We start from the raw sequence: 14,295 nt of genomic DNA, 5'->3' as shown, positions 1-14,295 counted from the left end.
ACCACTTTGCAAACATGTGCCCGAACAGGGTTGTGAAGCAAGACCCAAGCAGCAACTTCATTAGTAGCAACAGCAGCAAGCAACACGCGCCAGAACCTTTAATATCAACGCGCGCTAAGCCCAGGCTGACAACAACGTGGTCAATGGTACGTTCCTTGCGAATGGTATTTATGCGTCATGTTTGTTTGATACTGGAGCCGGTAATTGCTTTGTGTCGTTTGAATTCGAGAAACCACTTAGTCGTAAGCGCTCCTATCTTCCCTCGACATTCGATGTTGAAGTCGCCACTGGAAGAACTGTCGCCGTTAATTCTATTCTCCGTGATTGTACTCTTGAGCTCAACAACCACATCTTCCCAATTGACCTTATTCCGATGCAACTCGGAAGTTTCGACATCATAGTAGGCATGGACTTTCTTCGCGAAAACCATTCTGAAGTTGTATGCTTTGACAAGATGATTCGATTCTCGCTCGCGAATGGCGATTTATTTTGTGTTTATGGCGAAACTACTTCGAAAGGTCTCAAACTCATGTCATGCGTCCAAGCTAGCAAGTATCTTCGCAAGGAATACAGAGCTTTCTTGACTAACATTATAGTAGCGGAGAAGGAAAAGAAAAGGAAGACAGAAGTAAAAGACGTCCCTGTGGTCCGTGAATTTCCTCAGGTGTTCCCTGATGACCTTCTTGGACTTCCGCCAAGTCGTGATATCGACTTTCGAATCGACCTCAATCCTGGAGCCAATCCTGTAGCCAAAGCCCCTTACCGACTCGCACCATCCGAAATGCATGAACTCTCAAATCAACTCCAAGAATTACTTGAGAAATGCTTTATTCGCCCGAGCAGCTCTCCTTGGGGTGCGCCAGTCCTCTTCGTTAAAAAGAAGGATGGGTCGTTCAGGATGTGCATCGACTACTGGGAACTGAATAAGCTAACCATCAAGAACCGCTATCCCCTGCCCCGCATCGACGATTTGTTTGATCAGCTACAAGGTGCTACGTGTTTCTCAAAGATCGATCTCCGTTCAGGCTATCACCAGCTACGCATTCAAGAGGAGGATATACCCAAAACCGCTTTTCGTACACGCTACGGCCACTACGAGTTCGTTGTTATGCCTTTTGGTCTAACCAACGCACCCGCGGTTTTTATGGATGATGAATCGCGTGTGTAAACCATAACTCGACTGTTTTGTGTTCATCGACGATGTCTTGATCTATTCCAAATCGAAGGCCGAACGCGTGCAACATCTACGTTTGGTTCTCGAACTACTCCAGGGGAATCGACTCTATGCTAAGTTCTCCAAGTGTGAATTTTGGCTAGAGGAGGTTCAGTTTCTGGGTCACATCGTAAATAGTCAAGGTATTCATGTCGATCCCGCGAAGATTGAAGCAGTTAAGAGTTGGATTACACCAAAGAACCCGTCTGAAGTCCGTTCTTTTCTCGGATTAGCGGGCTATTATCGACGATTTATCGAAGGATTCTCTAAGATCGTTGTGCCGCTTACCGCTCTCACGCATAAAGACAAGCCTTTTGTTTGGGGAACTGAACAAGAGTCTGCTTTCGAAACCCTCAAACACATGCTCTGCAATGCTCCTGTTCTCGCGCTGCCTGACGGAAACGATGGTTTCATTGTCTATTGTGATGCTTCCAACCTTGGTCTTGGTTGTGTCCTCATGCAACGGGACAAGGTTATAGCTTACGCGTCTTGCCAGCTCAAAATCCACGAGAAGAACTATACAACCCATGATCTCAAGCTAGGCGCGATTGTTTTTGCGTTAAAGATTTGGCGACACTACATGTATGGTACCAAGTGTACGATCTTCACCGATCATAGGAGCCGACAACATATCTTTGACCAGAAAGAACTTAATATGCGTCAACGCCGATGGGTAGAACTACTCAATGATTACGACTGTGAGATTCTTTGTCACCCAGGCAAAGCAAATGTTGTAGCCGACGCTCTCAGCAGACGGAGTTACTTGCTCAGCATTCGCGATACCCAAACCCAATACGATCTCGAAATCCTCATTCGCGAAGCCCAGCATGCCTGTTTTAATGAACACACTCTGAAGAAGGAACGAATCTATCACGATGGAGCTCAACTGGTGAATAAATCAAATGGGATATTCCACTTCCTGGACCGAATTTGGATCCCTAAGCGGACCAATTTGCGACAGATTTTGATGGACGAAGCCCACAAATCCCGGTATTCTATTCATCCCGGTGCCGATAAAATGTACCAGGATCTTCGCTACAAGTACTGGTGGTCGGGTATGAAAAGGGATATTGCTCTCTACGTTGGGAAGTGCCTGACTTGTGCAAGGGTCAAGGCTGAACATCAAAGGCCCTCTGGCTTACCCGAGCAACCACCAATCCCCATGTGGAAGTGGGAGAGTATAGCTATGGACTTCATAACAAAGCTTCCGCCCACGTCATCAGGTCACGACAGCATTTGGGTTGTTGTTGATCGTTTAACCAAATCAGCTCACTTTTTAACAATACGGGAAGACTACAAGGTAGAACGATTAGCCCGAATCTAAACCGGCGAGATCATTTGTAATCATGGGACGCCACGCGACATTATCTCTGACCATGACGCTCAGTTTACCTCGCGACTATGGGAAACGTTCCAAGCTGCTCTCGGTACTATGCTTAATCTGAGTAACGCATTCCATCCACAAACCGACGGTCAGACTGAAAGAACGATTCGTACCCTTGAAGACATGCTCTGTGCGTGTGTCATAGATTTCAATGGTAATTGGGATAAATACCTGCCGTTAGTCGAATTCTCGTATAACAACAGTTATCATTCCAGCATTCAAATGGCACCATTCGAGGCTTTATACGGAAGAAGATGTCGATCGCCTATTGTGTGGCACGAGATCGGTCACTCGCAATTAACCGGTCCTGAGCTATTGCAAGAAACAACTGACAAAGCCCTCCAAATTCAAGACAACTTGTTGAAAGCTCGAAGTCGACAGAAAAGTTACGTCGATAGACGACGCAAGCCCCTTGAATTTGACGTTGGCGACTACGTACTCCTAAAGGTATCACCTTGGAAGGGTGTGGTCAGATTCGGCAAGAAAGGGAAACTAGCGCCTCGATATGTTAGACCTTTTAAGATTCTGGAAAGGATCGAAAAAGTCGCCTACAGACTTGAGCTACCAGTTGAACTTAGTAACGTCCACCCGACTTTCCATGTGTCAAACCTCCGAAAGTGCCTGGCTGAGCATGATCTAATTATACCTCTCGATGACCTCCAAATAAACGAAACACTACACTTCGTGGAGAAACCTGTCGAAATCATGGATCGCCAAACCAAGCAGCTCAGACGCTCGCGCATTCCTATTGTGAAAGTCTGATGGGAAGGCAAACGAGGCGCAGAGTTCACTTTGGAACTCGAAAGCGACATGAAGACAAAGTATCCGCAGTTGTTTGTTACGGCTTCGGCCTAATTTCGGGAAGGAATTTCCTCAACTAGGGGAGGCTGTAACACCCCGTGTTTCGAAAGTCAAAGTCAAAGTCAAGATTGAAGTCAAAGAAAGAAAAGATTGCTAATTGCAATTTGTCTCTCCTAGCAAAATTCCAGTTTTAACTTCTTTGACCATAATTAGTCAATTTTGTGTTTTACGTTAGTTGTATTATGCCGAGTAATTAATTATAATCGCAGTAATCGACGAATATTTAACGTTACAAATCGCTTTACGACTGTGAATAATAGGAAGTAACAATGCGATAAAGTCAACCAAAAGCTAATCAATCTAATCTAACCTACATCGCGCTCGCAACGAATTACGCATTTTGGTGATTATTATACGTATGTGTGTGCCTTATCTGTTACTTGTGCATGTTTATTCATGTTATGTGTGGTAATCAATCGAAACACAATCGAACTCATCGCAATCGAATCGCAATCGCAAACCAAATACGAACTAAGGATGATTGTATGTAGATATAGTATGATAATTGGTGGCGAAATGACAGTGCGCGATATGAGTAGTTGGGATTAAAAGTAATTTGACTAGGAAACTCTATCGCATCGCAACGCTCGCAACCAAAATCGAAACAGCAAAACTCGTCGCACCAAACACTCGAACCAGGCGACCAATCGATCAGCCAACCAGCCGATCGACCAGCCGTCCGTTCGGACTGCCGTCCGATCGGACAGACTGACCGATTGAGCTGCCTGGCCTATCAGCCAGTCCTTTCCTCTTTTGGAACTCTATAAATACCCATGTCATTGTCACACTTTCTATTTTTGGAAACACTCTGATCGACCAACTCGTGATCCTCACCTTTTCTCAGATTTCTCTCGATTCCGGTAAGATCTCGTCCTAAATCTTGTACTTTCTTGATCTACACGCACTCCTACACCTTTCTATCTTTTGAATCTAAACTTTTAACCGTGAAATCACCAAGATTCAAGGTGTTCTAGGATGACGTCATCATGTGTTCTTGTAGAACTTCATGTTTTAACCTCAATCCATCAAGAACAACTTAGATCTAACCGATTTCCACATAAACTAACAAAGATCTTTCGTAGATCTAAACATATTCGTAACAAAAAGGATTGAAAGATGGTTTTTCAACTCTTTTACACTTGATGCCTTCAAAACTGGTAGAAACGGAGCTTGTGCCGACCTACTACTCATTCTAATGGTCGTGTGGCTCGAGATCCGGATTCTATCCACAAGGTTTACCGATTTCGGGTTAAACATGAATTACCGTCTCGAACAATTCACTAATCGAAGTTGGGTGATTCCTATCCGATCAGGAGAACCAAGTAGTGACAAGTTTCCGTTACTTAACTCGTTATCAAAACGCCTCAATAAAACGACAGAACAACCAAGCGTAAGACGAACAGATCGACCAGGACGGAGTGTCGTCCGAGCGGACTGCTGTCCGATCGAACAGCCAATCCGATCGACTGGCCTGACCGAACGGCTTGCACCTTAGGTCCCACACTAAACCAACTTTATCTGAAGTTAGAGTATTGAACGAATTGCTAACCGACCGGACCACCACCCGACCGGATTACCCTTCGGATCATGAGACACTTGGACTTTAACCCTTAATCGATTTTTCTTCAAACATGTTCAATGCACTAAGGATGCCACGCGACCGGACTGCTGTCCGATCGAGGGACATCCCGCCGTGAACTTGTTCTCACTAAAGTGCCCAACCGAACGGGTTGCAGGCCGATCGAACGACCGTCCGATCGACCGACCTGAAAGGTAGAGACACTTCAATGTTTTCAAATGCTACAACAAAAACTTCAAAAGTCAAACCATCATACACAAACACATCCTTTCTAAAGGAAGGAACAATCAACTCGAACGGACAGTCGTCCGCACGGCCACCTAACCGATCGGACTACCAACCGATCGACCAGCTGTCCGACCCACCAACACTTATTTTCCTTTTACGCGTCACTTATCGTTATGATACCGAACTATTCAGGCTAACCTTACTCTCAAGCGCTCCATTCAATCCATTAACCGCTGTGAGTATACTCGATCCATTTTTGCTTTATGCACTTTTGGGTGTTACATACGTTATTTATACGAAATCACATCAAACACACTATGCAATACTTTTAACGCTAACCGTTACCGCATGTATTACGTGACTTAATGAATGCTTGTTTGTTATGTTTACACATGGAATGCTGTCTACCTGCCTTAGCAACGGTAGTACTATTAGTTTGGACTCAGCACCCGTTCACTCGGGGGTTGTTAAGGACAATTATTTGCATGGATTACGGTGGTGATCATGTATTACGAACTGCTTTGGGCAGTCAACCCGCAGTCATTGGTATCAATAGATTCATGTCGATAACTAACATGCTTCGTTTTCTTCTGCGTACGTGCTGGTTATGCGTAAACTATTTCGAACTCTATATGCTATATCAAACTTGTATGCTCGCCTTTACACTATGTGTATTGACTTTTATTTTAACGTATGTGACAGGTTCTTAGGATGCTTATCTGCTAGGAAAACGAGGCTAGAATAAAGCTCTAGAGGCCAACATATAGTTGTCTGTACAAATGAAATCAAGAGTCTCTAGAAGCAGATAAACAATTAGGCTATTTGAAAATCTGAGTTGTCGTAATAGAACTATTTGCCTAGATTTTGTCTGTAATAATTTGTTTATCTTTTGAGACATGGTATGGGACATGTTACTTTAAATTGATTGGTAAGGATAATTGTTATGGAAACTTCTGGATAATCTGTTTCGCTCAGTGCCATGCCCCGATGTTTCCGCCATCGGTTGGGGTGTGACACATCACCATTACACGGTTTTACGCTCGCAATAGAATTTCTTGCTCGTTTTACCCATATTTCAAGTATGTCGCTTTATGCAAATTTTGCAACTGATTTCTAATCGTTTGACCCAATCTCAAGGGTTCATAAAAATCAACTTAGTGCTTCCAATCCCTTGGGATATCGCGTTCTATCACTAGCATAATATATGGCTTTCAAGCCTCTACATATATTGTCGTTTTAAATACATAGTTTTGACCCGTTTGATCATCTAATGGAATTCACCATTTTAATCAACATACCAAACTTATTTCAACCAATATTTTAACTTGTTTCTTTATCTAGAGGGTTACAACTCTTTATTTACATTCCAAGCACGACTATTTTCACTATATCAAGATCAAAATGTCAAATTAACTACTTTGACCCATTTAGTTATCAAGTGAGTTACATCACTTCATTGACATTCCAAACATGCTTTAACCGTTTATTTTGACCCATTTGGTTTATCGAGTGAACTTCGTCACTTCTATGACATACCAAACTTGCATTTACACTACAATCCCATTAATATTTTTAAGACTATTGTTTATGCATAATGTAACGAAACCAAAAGTTACATACCTTTAGAGTGTTCCTTTCAAGCGCGTATTCGTTCCGGCTTATCCTCTTGAGGATTCAATCCTTTTACCTATAGAGTTCAACCAACTTCCGTTTAGAACTCTATTCATAACGCATAACGCATAATTCGCCATATCATTCAAATGTGCGTTTTTTATTCGAAATTTAACATTTGGCTTTCTCTTAGGCGTTTTAACAAACACCTTATGGGCATCGTTTTACAAAATCCATTATCAAGTTCATGACTTAACTATTTAGCCAAAATCAAACAATTTATAGTTCAATATCAAGATCAACTTCATAGAGTTCAAATAACACTAGTTTAATAATCATGATTCTAGTGTTCATCATGTTTCTACAAAACCCATTAAACACACATAATGGATGATCATGAGTTTCATAATTTAAACACTAATTCAACAAGCTAATGACTAGGGTTTACTCCTAGACATGATTCCATTCCTAATTTCATCCAAACATCAAACATTTAGGCTCCAATTTCGATTTCTTATGTTCATTAAGAACTCAAGATGAATCTAAATAACAAAAGTTGGCATATCTTATGTTCCTTTCACGGAGGTGATCACTAATTTGAATTTCGATTTCTGTTTGGACTCGATTTGCCCCTTTGATTTGATGAAATTTGGTTGATTAGGGTTGGAGCTTAGAAGCTTCTCTTTGGCTTCTGTGAAGAACTCGACTAGAACACACACTCAAGGTGTGTGTTCTGGTGTTTGGTATTTTATTTATTATAAACTAGTTTCTAGTTTATCACTTTTGGCCCCTCTAGTTTACCCAAGTTGCATTTAGTGTGTTTTAACCAATTTCCTCATTATTCCAAGGCACATAATTAACTAGGTTAAATTTTTCCTAGTTATTTTATCCTTAATTGTGACCAACATATATATATATATATATATATATATATATTGGTCATTTATATAATTTCTAATATTTTCGGGGTGTTACAAGTCTAACCCCCTTAAATAGGTTTCGTCCCCGAAACCTTCTTTAAGTTGTCCTTTGGTTTGGACTAAACTATCTTAGTTTCGCTTTTCAAGACATTCTTTATTCTCCGGTATAAAGTTTCCATTCGTATTGACATGTGCGTCTTTTGGGCATAAGTCCTCATGGACCGTAACCTTTTATCATTTATTTCCTATCCTTGTCGCCTATTTAACCGAGTTTTCTTTTGATCACCCGGTCACTAAGTCCGTCAGCATATTTACTTTACGCTAATCCTACATTGACAAGCGATTTTCATAGGTCACAGCATTACTTTGACTATAAATAGTTTTACCGGCTAGACTGATTACTCACCGTTTTACCTCATACCTCGTCATTCGGGTATACTATATTGCCATCATTGGCCCTTTTGTGTGCTTATAATTTCATATATAGTTACTCACATTACAACGTGGTTGTATTCTATATCACTTTTTGTATCCGTGATCACATCACGTCATGTTTAGGTTTATGTCAGCTTTTCATTATTAAGAATCTTTCTTTCGAATGCATCGTCTTACACCTATCAGCGTTAAGACTTATATCCTTTAGTATTAACCATTTTCTAATTTCTCTCATAATATTCATATTTGTTAGAACGTTGTTTCTTACTAAAACTGAATTTTAGTTTTACGTTTTTCTCTTTAACACATGTCAATTAATCATATCGAGAAATTGACGACAAGAATTATTCTTTTTCATTATTGTTTTAAACGGGGAATTATAACTAGTTCCCATGCTTTACTCAAGTGACACGTAGGTTCTTTTGCTTAGCCTCGTAGGCTATTTCTTTAGGCTTTTTACCCTTTTTGGTGAGGCCCCTATAATTTATTTCTTTCTATTGTTGACGCGAGGGTCATTTAGCCCCTTTAAACCCATACATTGTTTATAATCTCGAGGGTTATGATGATCCCGTAGATCATCTTTTACTCGTGTCATTTCGTTCTTAAAAACACATTTTTGGTGTCAAGGCACTTTTTTTAAGCCCGAAATTCGTTCATTTTCATTTTTGAATATAAACGATTTGACCGTAGTCTAAGGTTACACCCGTTTTCTTTTTAAACTAATCTTCCGACTCTGTGACTTCCTACATCATTTACGCACTGGTTTGTTTTCCACTCACCATTCTCCGGTTCACACATTTGTTTATTTACAACCCATTACCCGGGTTCTTTTATCTAAATGTTTTAATGCTTCCGTTGTCTGGTTCGCATTTTCCTTTTTATATTCTCTCATGACTATGAGTTTGTTAATATTTTGCGTTTCAATTAATGGTTTGCGCTTACTTGCACTATTAAGCATTATACTTTATTTGGCCCGTTCAATATTGTAATAGTTGAACATAACTTATCAAATTTTTTTTGTTTTGCGAAATTTTGTCGTATTTTAATCATACTCTTAATCCGAGTCCTTTGACTTTAATCCGCACTCCCATCTCTCGGTTCATGCACATACCTAAAATCCTACCCATCTATTGGTACTTTACCAAAGTCATTATCCTAGCAACCATTTCGACGTGCATTACGACTTCGTTCTGATCTATTTGGTTGTATTTGCGAAATTTGTCGCCTTATCCAACCAGGCCTTTTATTCTTTTATTTATCTTATTTATAACTTGTTCATGTGAATTTTATCACTTATGACAGTTAAACTTTGTCCTTATGCCTTGACATTCTAAATTGTCGATTTATATTTTTGTTTACTTTGATTCGAACACCATATCTCTTTTGTTAGTGACCCCTAGATCCATCTCTTTTATCAATATCCTGAAGGTTTATTTCTTAAGCCTTATTTGGTAAAATCACTACTATTGTTATACGGCTTTTGGGATTTTACCCGCTTTTGTTCCAATTAATACGTTTATTTTACTAATCTTCTATACAATTACACCCATCAATGTGATTATCGCTCTTCCTCATAAGTATTTTATTAATAACATGTTACTTGGATAGTTACCCATACCCAAGTTTTTAATTTCATATTTATTGATATTTCATCATTCGCCGCAGGGAATAATATGTATTATCCATTTAGCTTCTTTCTCGAGGATATTTCTGTCTGAGTCTTAATCTCTCATTTTTTACCTTAATCCATTGTTACAATAACAAAATCAATTCATTTCATTTTATTATTCCATATCATTGTATGGAATTTATCCACATCGTTTATTGATTTAAATGAAGTTTCTACATGTTTTATTTGGTTTGGCCAAGTCTATAACCTTGTCCTTGTCATCTATTACTATTGCAAATTTCCAGGTTCGGGTGTTATTACACTCCTTCCCAGTACACCAGTTATTCACTTTATTAAGTTCCTAGGTTCGAGTGTACGCGCACTCCTTCCCACGACAATATTTATCGTCATTACTTTTGCCTCGTTTTCACATGTTCACCATTGTTTATTTTCTTATACATATATATATATATATATATATATATATATATTTCTTTTACATAATTCACCTGTTTCACTACTCATGTATGCCCTTATGCAACTATTGTTCACACTAGTATTGAATAAAATTTATGGTGAAATTAAATTTATAATAAACATACCTGAAACGACATCAGGTTCAGCTTTAGCCTTTGCAGCTGTCATGTGGGAAGACCTTGTCATACCCCAACCGATGGCGGAATCATCGGGGCGCGGCACTGAGCGAAACAGATTGTCCAGAAGTTTCCATAACAACTATAATTACCAATTATTTAAAACAACATGTCCCATACCATGTCATAAAAGATAACATAATTATTACATACAAGATCTAGTCAAATTGTTCTGTTCCGACAACTTAGATTTCAAATACAGATAATTGTTTATTCGTTTCTAGACCTTTCCTAGCCTCGATTTCACAGCAAGCCAAGCATATAAACATCCTAAGCACCTGTCACATACGTTAAAGTAAAAGTCAATACACATAGTGTAAAGGTGAGCATACAAGTTTAATAGATATAATAGAGTTCGAAATCGTTACGCATAACTGGCACGTACACAGTGTAAAATGAGGCATGTTAGTTATCGATATAAACCTGTCGATACCAATGACTGCGGTTGACTGCCCAAGGCAGTTCGTAATACATACTCACCACTGTGAGCCATATAACAAATTGTCCTTAACAACCCCTGAGTGAACAGGTGCTGAGTCCAAACAAATAGTACTATCGTTGCTAAGGCAGGTAGACAACATTCCATGTGTAAACATAACAAACAAGCATTCATTAAGTCACGTATAGCATGCGGTAATCGGTTAGCGTTTAAAGTATTGCGTAATGTGTTTGATGTGATTTAGAATAAGTAACGTATGTAACACCCAAAAGTGTGTAAAGCAAAAAGGGATCGAGTATACTCACAGCAATTGATGGATTGAAGGGAGCGCTAGAGAGAGTAAGATAGCCTGATCAGAACGATAGCATAATCGATAAGCGGCGCGTAAAACGATACAAGTGTTAGTGGGTCGAACAGCAATCCGATCGGGTGGCCGGTCGGTCGGGTGGCAATCCGTTCGGACGGTCATCCGATCGGGTGACCATGCGATTGGATTGTTACCTCGTTTGGAAAGGATGTGTTTGTGTATGATGGCTTGTCTTTTGAAGTTTTCATTGTAGCATTTTGAAAACAGAGAAGTATCTCTACCTTTCAGATCGGTCGATCGGACGGTAGTTCGATCGGACAACAATCCGATTGGCGAGGCTTCTCAGGTTGAGAACAAGTTCACCGCAGGACGTCACTCGCTCGAATGGCAATCCGATCGGGTGGCAACCTTTGTGCATTGAACATGTTAAAAATTGTTTAAGTGTTGAAGTTAGAACATCACATGGTCGAGTGGTAGTCCGATCGGACAGCATTTCGTTCAATGTTCAACCTCAAAAGTTTGAAAATAAAAATTGAGTGTGGGTCCCAAGGTGCAATCCGATCGGGTGGCAGTCCGGTCTGGTGGCAATCCGATCAGACGGCAATCCATCCCAGATGACCTGGTCGTCTTCTTCCTCGGTAGTTTTGATAGTTTGAAGTTTTCTCGAGATAATTTGATAACGTGTTAGACAACAGAAACCTCGTCCATACTTAGTGACCCGATCGGACAGGAATCACCCTAGTCTGACCAGTTTAATTGTTCGAGACGGTGTTCCATGTTTAACCCGAAATCGGTGTTCTCGTGGATATAATCCAAATCTTGAACCAACACTTCGACAAGAAAGAGTAGAAGATCAGAACAAGTTCCGATTCTATCGGTTTTGTGTGCATTAAGTGTAAAAGAGTTGAAAGAAAGTTGGAAAACCATCTTTCAATCCTTTTCACCATGGATATGTCCAGATCTATGAAAGATCTTTGTTTATTTATGTGGAAATCGTTCAGATCTAAGTTGTTCTTGGTGGATTGAAGCCAAAACATGAAGTTCCTAAGAACACCATGATGACATCATCCTAGATCACCTCAAATCTAGTGATTTCACGGTTAAAAGTTAAGATTCAAAAGATAGAAAGGTGTAGGAGTGCGTGTAGATCAAGAAAGTACAAGATTTAGATGGAAAACTTACAAGAATCGCGAGAAATCTGAAGAAAAGCGAGCTGGAGCGAGTGGGAGGGAGAGAGAGCTGTCAACATTAAATGATGTTAACATGAGGGGTATTTATAGGCTTACCATAAAAGGAAAGGGCTGGTCGATCGAGTGGCAACCCTGGTCGGGTGGCAGCTCGATCGGGTGGCAGCCCAATCGGGTGGCAGCTCGATCGGCTGGCCACTCGATTGGAGCGAACGGCGTGACGAGTTTTGCGATTTCGATTCGCGTTTTGAGCGTTGCGATGCGATAGAGTTTCCTATTCAAATTACTTCTAATCCCAACTACTATATCAATATACAATCATCCTTAATTGACTTGCGTTTAGCTTTTGCGATTCGATTGCGATTGAGTTTCGATTGTGTTTTGATTAATCTCCATAGCATAAACATAAATAAACATGCACAAGTAACACATAAGGCACACACACACGTAAAACAATATCCAGAACGCGTAATTTGAGTTGCGAGTGCGATTGCGATAAGCGAATAAACGATCAATTATGCGATAAAACATGCGATAAATAACGAATAAACCTCGATTATTAATAGATACTCCACATAATACAACTAACGTAAAGCATAAAATAGACTATCTACGAGTCAAAGAAGTCAAAATAGGAATTGAGCAAGGAGTGACAGATCGCAATTAGCTATCTTGTCTCCCTTTGACTTCAATCTTCACTTTGACTTTGACTTTCGAAAACACGGGGAGTTACAGACCTTGCCTTCTCTTTCAGGGTATCAGACTTTGCGTCAATTGTATCTTCGGTTCCAACCAATTATGGGCATTCAGACCTTTTATGTCCCGGTTTATAACATTTATAACACACTAACACCTTCCCCGGGTAGTTTGCAACCACATGTCCCACTTTTCTACAAATAGGACATGGTTTGTTTCTAACGTAGCATTTGCTTCGGTGAGTTTTTCCACATATTTCACACTGAGGTGATCCCCTTATTGTAACTCCTTTCTTAGAAGCTTTATTAGGCTTCGATTTCTTTACGGGACTTAGGTTCACATCCAACACTCTTTCATCTTCTTTTTCTTGTGAGAGACTGTCTTTTAATTCGGTCATCATATCCTCCACCACTAGCAGGATTGTGGTTTGTAGTCTCTCGACAAACTGTGGCAAACTGGCTTCTACTGCCTTTCCGACTTCCTCGAAAATTTTAGCTTCCATCTCTTCAGTTAATTGAGATGCTGATTCGCCCCCGGTTACATCGAACATTTCTTTCATCTGTTCGGTGACTATCGGCACCGTATCATCATTGCCTTCATCGGCCATCTTGAATCTGAAATGTTTATGCTAATTATTAAACATTTCATTTTATAACATCTGCATCATTCGCTTTGGTTTAGCCAAGTTCACCACCTGCTTAAACCATTCATGTTTAGTGCACTTTCCGGGTTTGAGTGTGTTAACACGCTCTTCCCGTGCACATCAAGTCAAATTCCTTTTTTTCTAATATTCTAATAAAATCTACTAAGTGACAAATTCTTACCAGATGTTTGATCAAGCTTCGAACCGAACACATTGTCAATAACCTTAAGCTCTGATTACCAACTTGTAACACCCGTCTCATTTAATTTAGATTTTTTTATATAAAAGTATGTATTTTTAAACTAAATGCATCATTTCAAAAGCTTGGTTATGATGATAGCATACATAGTGATGATAACATTTAATTAAGTGTTTACTAAATACACTTTGTCTAAAACAAAATTTGATTGACGCGGAAGCTTCAAAGTGTTGTGTTTGGTTCTTGGATTCTTGCTTGATTTCCATCCGGAGTGAGATGAACATCACCTAATGTCAAAACCACATCAATTGTTAGTTTTGACAACATTAAA

The sequence above is a fragment of the Helianthus annuus genome, chromosome 4 (assembly GCF_002127325.2).
Source record: "Helianthus annuus cultivar XRQ/B chromosome 4, HanXRQr2.0-SUNRISE, whole genome shotgun sequence".
NCBI classification, from domain to species: domain Eukaryota; kingdom Viridiplantae; phylum Streptophyta; class Magnoliopsida; order Asterales; family Asteraceae; genus Helianthus; species Helianthus annuus.
This window is presented reverse-complemented; position numbering follows the sequence as displayed.